At 42.0% G+C, this 7516-nt stretch overlaps 1 pseudogene; it reads right to left on the reverse strand.

Moving 5' to 3' along the window:
- Positions 1-606: 606 nt before the first annotated feature.
- On the reverse strand, positions 607-6642 carry LOC124514274 (bolA-like protein 2; annotated as a pseudogene).
- Between the last annotated feature and the right edge of the window lie 874 nt (positions 6643-7516).

Below are 7516 nucleotides of genomic sequence, written 5' to 3' on the forward strand. Positions count from 1 at the left end.
GAGCCGGTCAAGGGCAGGGCTTAGATCTCCTTAGGTCTCCCAGCCCAGCCAGCCCTTCACTGATGCACCTGCCCAAGGCAGCCTTACACCCAGTTCAGGAGTCCCTAGCTGCTCTCTGGAAGACGTGCCCCAGGGTCTCCAGCTAAAGATAGGCTGTTCACAGGCGAAGTAGTGTTCCCTGACATTTTGTTTTCAGACTTCTCTCTTGAGTCTTCTCTGTGTGTCGAGTCCCCTTGTCAGGAGCTCTAGAGTTCTTGTTCTTCTCTGTTCTCCAGCTTGTAAGGTTTCCATAACTTCCTGCTTCTTTAGTCAGCTTCCTTCACCCCATGGCTATTTCCCTTCCACCCCACCCCCACCATTTCTTGGACAGTCAGTCCCTGCCTTCCTGGTAGCTCCCTCTTCCCCAGACACGGCTCCTCCCAGGGACACTGAATTTGTCCTGTGATATGAAACCTCTGGCTATTTGGTCAAGCCTGTTCCTTTCTTACAATAACACTACTTTTTATTTTATTTTATTTTATTTTATTTTATTTTATTATTTTATTTATTTTTTAATTTTATTTTTGGCCATGATTCATATTTAATGGCTGTGCTTGTCCTGGTCCCTCATTTCTGCCACTCATAGGCCCACTGCTCTGGGGTCAGGGTTTTTTGCTCAAAGGCACAGATGTACAGGAGCTCTTCTGCTAGGCACCTGTTTACCAGCCCATGTCTCTGAAGCAGCAGCTTCCCCTTGAACTTGGCTGACACCACTAGAACTTGGAAGCTGGACGTGCAATGGTTGGGAGTAGTATCTTCCACTTCCACAGACACTGCCTCCAGGTCCTGCTGCTGTTTTCTCTCAGAGGTACTTGATGCTATCGCATTGTGATAGCCCAGCCAGGATGGAGCCCCAGCTCTGACCCCATTGCTTTTAAACCTGTTGACTAAAATATATGGAACAAGAAAGGAAGTCCGTTATTTTGAAAAAGATTTATCAAAACGAAGAAAAACAAAAATCATGAAATTTGTGATATAAGGATATATGTGTTTTTTTTTTTGTCAATTATAAGATCTGGTGGTGAGTCCAATGACTTCCAAGATGTTTAAATGGTGATGAGCACAAATGATATGGCAAGTTGTAATATCATATTACAACATCTGTGTTCTTTGTTAGGGACAAATTCACAGGTATCACATATACTGCTGTAGTTTGTTGCTACATTCATAATTGAATGCTAAATTTCAGTTAGAATTTAGTAAAAGTGAAGATATAATATTTTTCTCATACAGGTTCCTGGATCTCCTGAGTATCATTCATAAACCCCTTGGCCATTGTAGACTTCAGGTCAAGAAATCCTGTTGTAGATGATCCCATGGCTTGAAATGCTGTATATGTGTAGATATTGCCTAAATTTATACGACAATATCCCTTTGGATATCTCCTAGATACCTATAAAACTCCACATATCAAAAAATGAGTTTCTGATCTTATCCCCCAAACAGCTTCTCCTTGCTTTTTCTCATCTTAATAAATATCACCCCCATCCTCCTGGAATTCATTCTCTATACCTTTTCACTTTTATGTCTAATTTATAATTCATTCCATCATAAATTTATTCACCAAATATTTAGTTAGCACTTACTATATGCCAAGCACTCTTATAGGCATTGGGATTCAGCAATGTATAAGACAAGTCCTTGCTCTCATGGACTTACAAGATATTGTTGCGAGGCATTGACAATAAATAAGAGAATATAGCATATGGCATATGACAAATTAGTTATCAACAAGATACTCTAAGGTATTATACCTCAATGCTTCTTTAGTCCTGCTACTTCCTTCCATACCCACTGACATCCCTTCAATCTGAACCACTTTAGACTCTTGTTTGCAATAGTCTTCCATGTGTAGTCTGCAGCCAGACTTGTTCTGGTTCAGTCTTTTCTCTGTGCAGCAGCCAAAGTGAGGAGAGGGTCATATCCTTCCACTGCTGACACCCTTCAGTGACTTTCCACCACACTTGGAATAAACCAGGACTCCTCACTGGAGGGTCCTGTGTGATCAGGTCCTCAGCTACCCACTGTCTTCCTTTCCTACCAATTCCTCACCAGTTCTCTTTGATCCTCTTGGCCTTGCAGTTCATTGCAGGCATCAGTTTCCTACCTCAGGATCTTTGTCTCTCTTTAAGCCTGGCTGGTTCCTGATCCCCTTCGGATCTTAACTTAGTTCATCTTTATCCAAAATGCTACCTCCTTGGAGAGCCCTTTCCTAATCCCTGAGTCTAAATTATGTCCGTCTCTCATTCTACCTTAGAGCAACTTCTTTTCCTTTATATAGCAAGCTGCTAGTTACTATTTTATACAATATTCAAGCATCTATTTAATATGTTTCTCCGACTACACTGCAAGTTCCAAGATGGTAAGAATCTTGTCTATTTTTCTCACCAGCTGTGTAACAGTTCCCAGTATATTGTTAGTGCTTAACAAATGTGTAGCTGTTGAATGAGTTATGAGTTACTATACCTTCATCTCTGACATCTGCCCCCAAACTCATCACATATTCCAGGTTCGTACTTCCTCTTTTATGCACAGGCATATTAAAAGCTCTATCTATACTTAAATTATTCCTGACCTAATCAGATACAGTTATTCTCAAATTCATCTATCCATCCATCCATTCATTCACTTAACCATTATTTATTGAGCACCTTCTAATTGCAAGGCACCATGCCAGGCAGTATATAAGATTGAAAGACGAATAAGACACGGTCTTTGTCCTCAAAACATTTGCAACCTAGAAGAGGATTTAAGAAGTTTCCCAGTAGTCATAGTGGGAAAATGGGTGTTCTGTGCCATGACAGCATAGTGAGCGGTGACAGAAGTGCAAAAAAGGTAAATAATACTTCCAAGTAGAGAATTCAGGATAACTTTCATGGAGAAGGTGGCAAATGAGCTGGATCTTGAAGGATGGGCAGCGTTAGATGGCCAGAGGTAGTAGAGGAGGCATCCTAGATGAAGTCAACTTACTGCACATAGAGTAAAAAATGTGCAGAAATAGAAAAATACAGGCGTGTTTTGGGATCCATGAATGGCATACCTGTAGGGGAGCTATGGAAGGCAGGGATAGAGTGTCTGGCATTTTGTTCTTTATTTCATATGTACTGGTGAGTCAGCAAAGATTGTTGGACAGAGGAATAAAATAAGAGTTAGGAGGGAGCACTGGAAAGACCTAATTGCCTGTGTGATTTTAAGTGAGGTTGATTTTCCTTATTCAACTAAGACATAAACAAAACATGGGGTCAGGATGTTTATCAGGGAAAAAAGGTATCTGTGTGGTTGGAGTGTATGGGGAAGTCCTTGTGAAATAAGGAGGACAACCCTTTGCCTTCTAGCTGGGACCCTGACTCATGGATGTTAAGGAGTCAAATTCAAAGTTACAAGGGCCACTCTTATCCTTAGACTGAGAGCCACTGGTGCCATAGCTGGGCTGTATTAGTCCACCTGAGCTGCCATAACAAAACACTACCAACTGGGTGGCTTCAACTACAGAAACTTACTTTCTCCCAGTTTTGGAGGCTGGGAAGTTCGAGATCAAGGTGCTGGCTGATTGCTTCATGATGATCATCCTATGTCCTCACATAATCTTTCCTTGATGCATGGACATTGAGGGAGGGATCTCTCTCTCTCTCTTCCTCCTCTTATAATCCTATCAGATTAGGACCCCAATCTTTTGACCTCATCTAAGTCTAAATACCTCCTAAAAGCTCAATCTCCAAGTATAGTCATAAGGGGGGATGGGGCTTTAAAATATGACTTTTGAGAGCACATAATCCAGCCCATAGTTTGGAGCAAATCAGCCTCCAGAGCCTTAAGAATCACAGACAATGCAGGCTTCTAATAACATCTTCTGGGGACCCCTCTCAGGGGACAAAATACAAATAGACCCTACCTGTTTTATATATCAGGCCTCCACATAGGCTTTCCTCTAAAGGGCAGGTTATGCTGCTAAAAATATTTTAGGAAACACTTGACCTAGTTTGATGACTTTATTTTACCAGAGGAAGAGAAGATCCTGAGATTCAGAAAGATAAAGAGACTTGCTCACAGTCATACAACAAGATAGAGACAAAGTCTAGTAACCAATGAACATGACTAGAATCCTGTGCAAGGACTCCTTGTCCAGTATTTTGTCGATTGTTCCTCATAGATTTCTCCAGGTTCGAGAGAGGAGGCCATGGAGGTCCCCATCATGGGCGTGACTAATGGGGACTCTCCTGGCATAGAGGGTTGCTTACTGAAGATCTTGTCCAGAGGAGGAACTAGTGCCCTCCTGCTCCAGATGGCACTGGTCTTTTATCTGTTCTTCCTTCCCTACTTGGTCTGCGTGCCCAGACTTCTATAATGAGTTGACAGGAATTATGGGCTACTAAATAATTTGGATGTTTTTCCTAAACAAGTGTACCCAGAAAATGTTTGTCGTAGATGCTTAAGTGTTGCTCTAATTTGCTGTCTGTCAGCCACCCAGAAGAATCAGAGGAGGTAAGTGGTTTCCTCTCTGGAGATGGGAGAGACGGATCCTTGCCACATAGGGAGAGATTGATGTGCCGAGGATTGTCAGATCAGCTCTAATCTTTTACGAATCCCAAGACACATAATGAAGACAAAGAACAAAGCTTTTGGGGCAAAGGAAGAACCTGTCTGGGGCTCCTTCTGAGTTCAGAATGCCCGGACTTGGGTTGCAAAAGTTATTTCTATAGAAAAAAGAATTGATTAAAAAAATCTATTTATCTTGTAGCTAACAGGGTGTGTGAGAGGGTGGCAGAGAGCTCCATACATGGTCCCTCCTGGTCGCTGGAAGGCCCCGTTACTTTCCCTTATCCATGAAGATATATCAACCAAAGCTGCTTGCTGCTACGTTAAGATACAGGGCATCCAGATGGCCAAATGTTTTCCTTAGACCATCTCCCTTTTATCATTTACTCATCTCCTTCAGGTCATAGCTTAAATGTTTTTTATCTTCTCCTCAGAAAGTCATTTCCTGACCACCCTACCTTCCCCATTATTATTCTCAATGTGAAGCTTTTCCTCTCCTTGAGAGCACTTAACCCAGGGTATAATCATATATTTATATGTTTGACGTTTGCCTTTCCCAGACTCTAAGCTCCACTTGGGCTGTGATAAACACCAGTGTATTACGGGTGTTTGATCAGTATCTGGCACATCATAGGCACTCACTGAATATATATTGAAGAAACAATTGGTTTATTTCCACTAATGTGGAAGTTTTCTTGTTTTCTCTTGTTTTACTGGGGACCAACTACTTGTGTCTTTATGTTGCATTCAATAATCTTGGTAGCTGTGGATTTTCAGCCCAGAGCTAAGAAAATAAAGGGTGTGAGAAATGAGTTTAGTCTGTAATTGTCCAATGAAAGATCAAATCTTGGAATGAGACTTTCTGTGACAAATTCATTCATTTAATCTTTCAGCAAATGTTTATTGATCAAATACTATATTACTTGCACTGTAAAAGTGCAAGGGATACAGAACAAATAATATGGATATGGTCTTTGTCCTAATAGAGCAGATAGAAAAAAGTCAACAAAGAGAGCATAAGCAGGATGGTGTGCTGGAGTGTGAGTGGGGGGAAACTACATAGGGAGGGGGCTGAAAAAGTCTGCTCTATACCAAGGCCTGGGGATCGAGAATGCACCAGCCATATAAAACAAGCACAAGGGGCTAAGGGAACAACAAGTGCAAGAGGCCGGAGATGGGGATAGCTTAGCATGTTGGAGGGACAGAAAGGAGACAGGGATGCAAAAGTAGAGTAAACAAGGGGGGAGCGTGGATTGAGATAAGATCAATCAATTGAGGAACAAAGTTTAGAGTTTGTTATAAGAGCAACAGGAAGCCACTGGAAGATTTTAAAGAGAGAAGTGACATAATTTGGTTTATATTTTAGAAAGAGTGGAGGTTGGATTAGAAAAGGGCAAGATAGATCCAAAGAGACAAGTGAGTCTATTGCAGTAGTCAAATCAGAGATGGGGGGTTGACCTTGGGTGATGGCAGTGGGAATGAAGAGAAGTGGACACTTGAGATTTATTTAGAGGTAGAATTGACAGGTCTCAGTGATGGAGTGAATGCAGAGGATGAGGGAGAGGGAGAAATTGAGGATGACTCTACTATGACAAATGGCCTTTTCCTTGAAGTCGTGCATCTTTTCAATTTGCTACTGACTTGACCCACCCTGATTTCCATCATCATAAACCATTAAGGCTTTCACTATTTCCTCCTTGACATCACTTAGGCTCCATATTTAGCATTTTAACTCAATAAGGTACAATCTGTATGGCTCATATCTTGATCTTCACAGCTCATTGAACCTCTTTAAATGGTCTACAACACACATGAATTAAACATGGTGGACAAAGTGAGAGAAACTCTAAGTGGCAGTCATCCCCTCTCTCTTAGCCAAAAGTTCTGAGCACAATCCAGGTGGGGCTTTGACTGAAAGGTAATGCTGATGGTTACTGCCTCAGCAGGTGTTCTCAGGAAAGTTGGAGAAAGTCAAGTGTCTCAAAGAGAAAAGCATATGGGGAAATGAAGGAGAGAGAGACACAAAGTCTGAAATACCAGGGACTGACAGTCAAGCATCTTTACCATCCTGAAAAACTGAGCTAGATGAGGTGACCAGTGTTTCATTAAGCCTGGCAGTATATGTGTAGACACAGAGCCAAAGAGGAAGGGAAGGTTGGAGCTGGGTGGGAGAAATGAGGCTGGTAATGGGAATGACAGTGGCTCCATTTACTGCAGTCTTACTATTTGCCATGCAGTGTGCTAAGCCCTTCAGGCAATTTGTACTATTTGATCCTCACAAAACCCCTGTAAGGATGATCTCCATTTTACAGATGAAAAAACTTAGGCTCAAAGAAGTTTAGGTAACTTTCTCACAAATAACAAAATAACTGATAGAACAAGGATTTAAACCCAGATTAGTGTGACTGCAAAGCCTGTGTATACTCCATTGCCTCCTTTAAACAGAGAGAGACTAGAGGGAAAGTGGAGGATGGGTAGATGGAGAGAGGGAGAAAGAGCCTAGGAGAACAAATGTACTTGATCTTGCAAGAAAGTAGTTGACGAAAACGAAGGAGAATCTAACCTGAAGGAAAAAAAAAGTAGATTAGTATACGACATGAGAGTGGATCAAATCTTATGAAGTTTCTAGAGATGGATATGGTGTGTTGTTAGCAGCCACCCACTACATTTCCCTGCTGGCTGTGGGCTCATAACTTCTGCCTTTATTGCTGTTTCTGCTCCCAGCCATGAACTCTCTACCTTGAGATGAGCCAATAGTCCCTGACTCCCCTGGATCAGACCAAAGCCCACCCAGGGAATGGAGAGGCTGGTGGGGGGGGGGGGGCGGAGAGCTGTGTGAACCTTGATTCCCGAGTGAAGAAAATTCAGGCTAGATGAAAGACCCCAAAGAAGAAGAGCTATCCTGTAATTAGGTGAGATTTATAACTTGGCACCGAAACTG

The sequence above is a fragment of the Lynx rufus genome, unplaced genomic scaffold, assembly GCF_022079265.1.
Source record: "Lynx rufus isolate CCGP_SWC_20201006 ecotype Redwood Valley unplaced genomic scaffold, mLynRuf1.p SCAF_2, whole genome shotgun sequence".
In the NCBI taxonomy this organism is placed as follows: domain Eukaryota; kingdom Metazoa; phylum Chordata; class Mammalia; order Carnivora; family Felidae; genus Lynx; species Lynx rufus.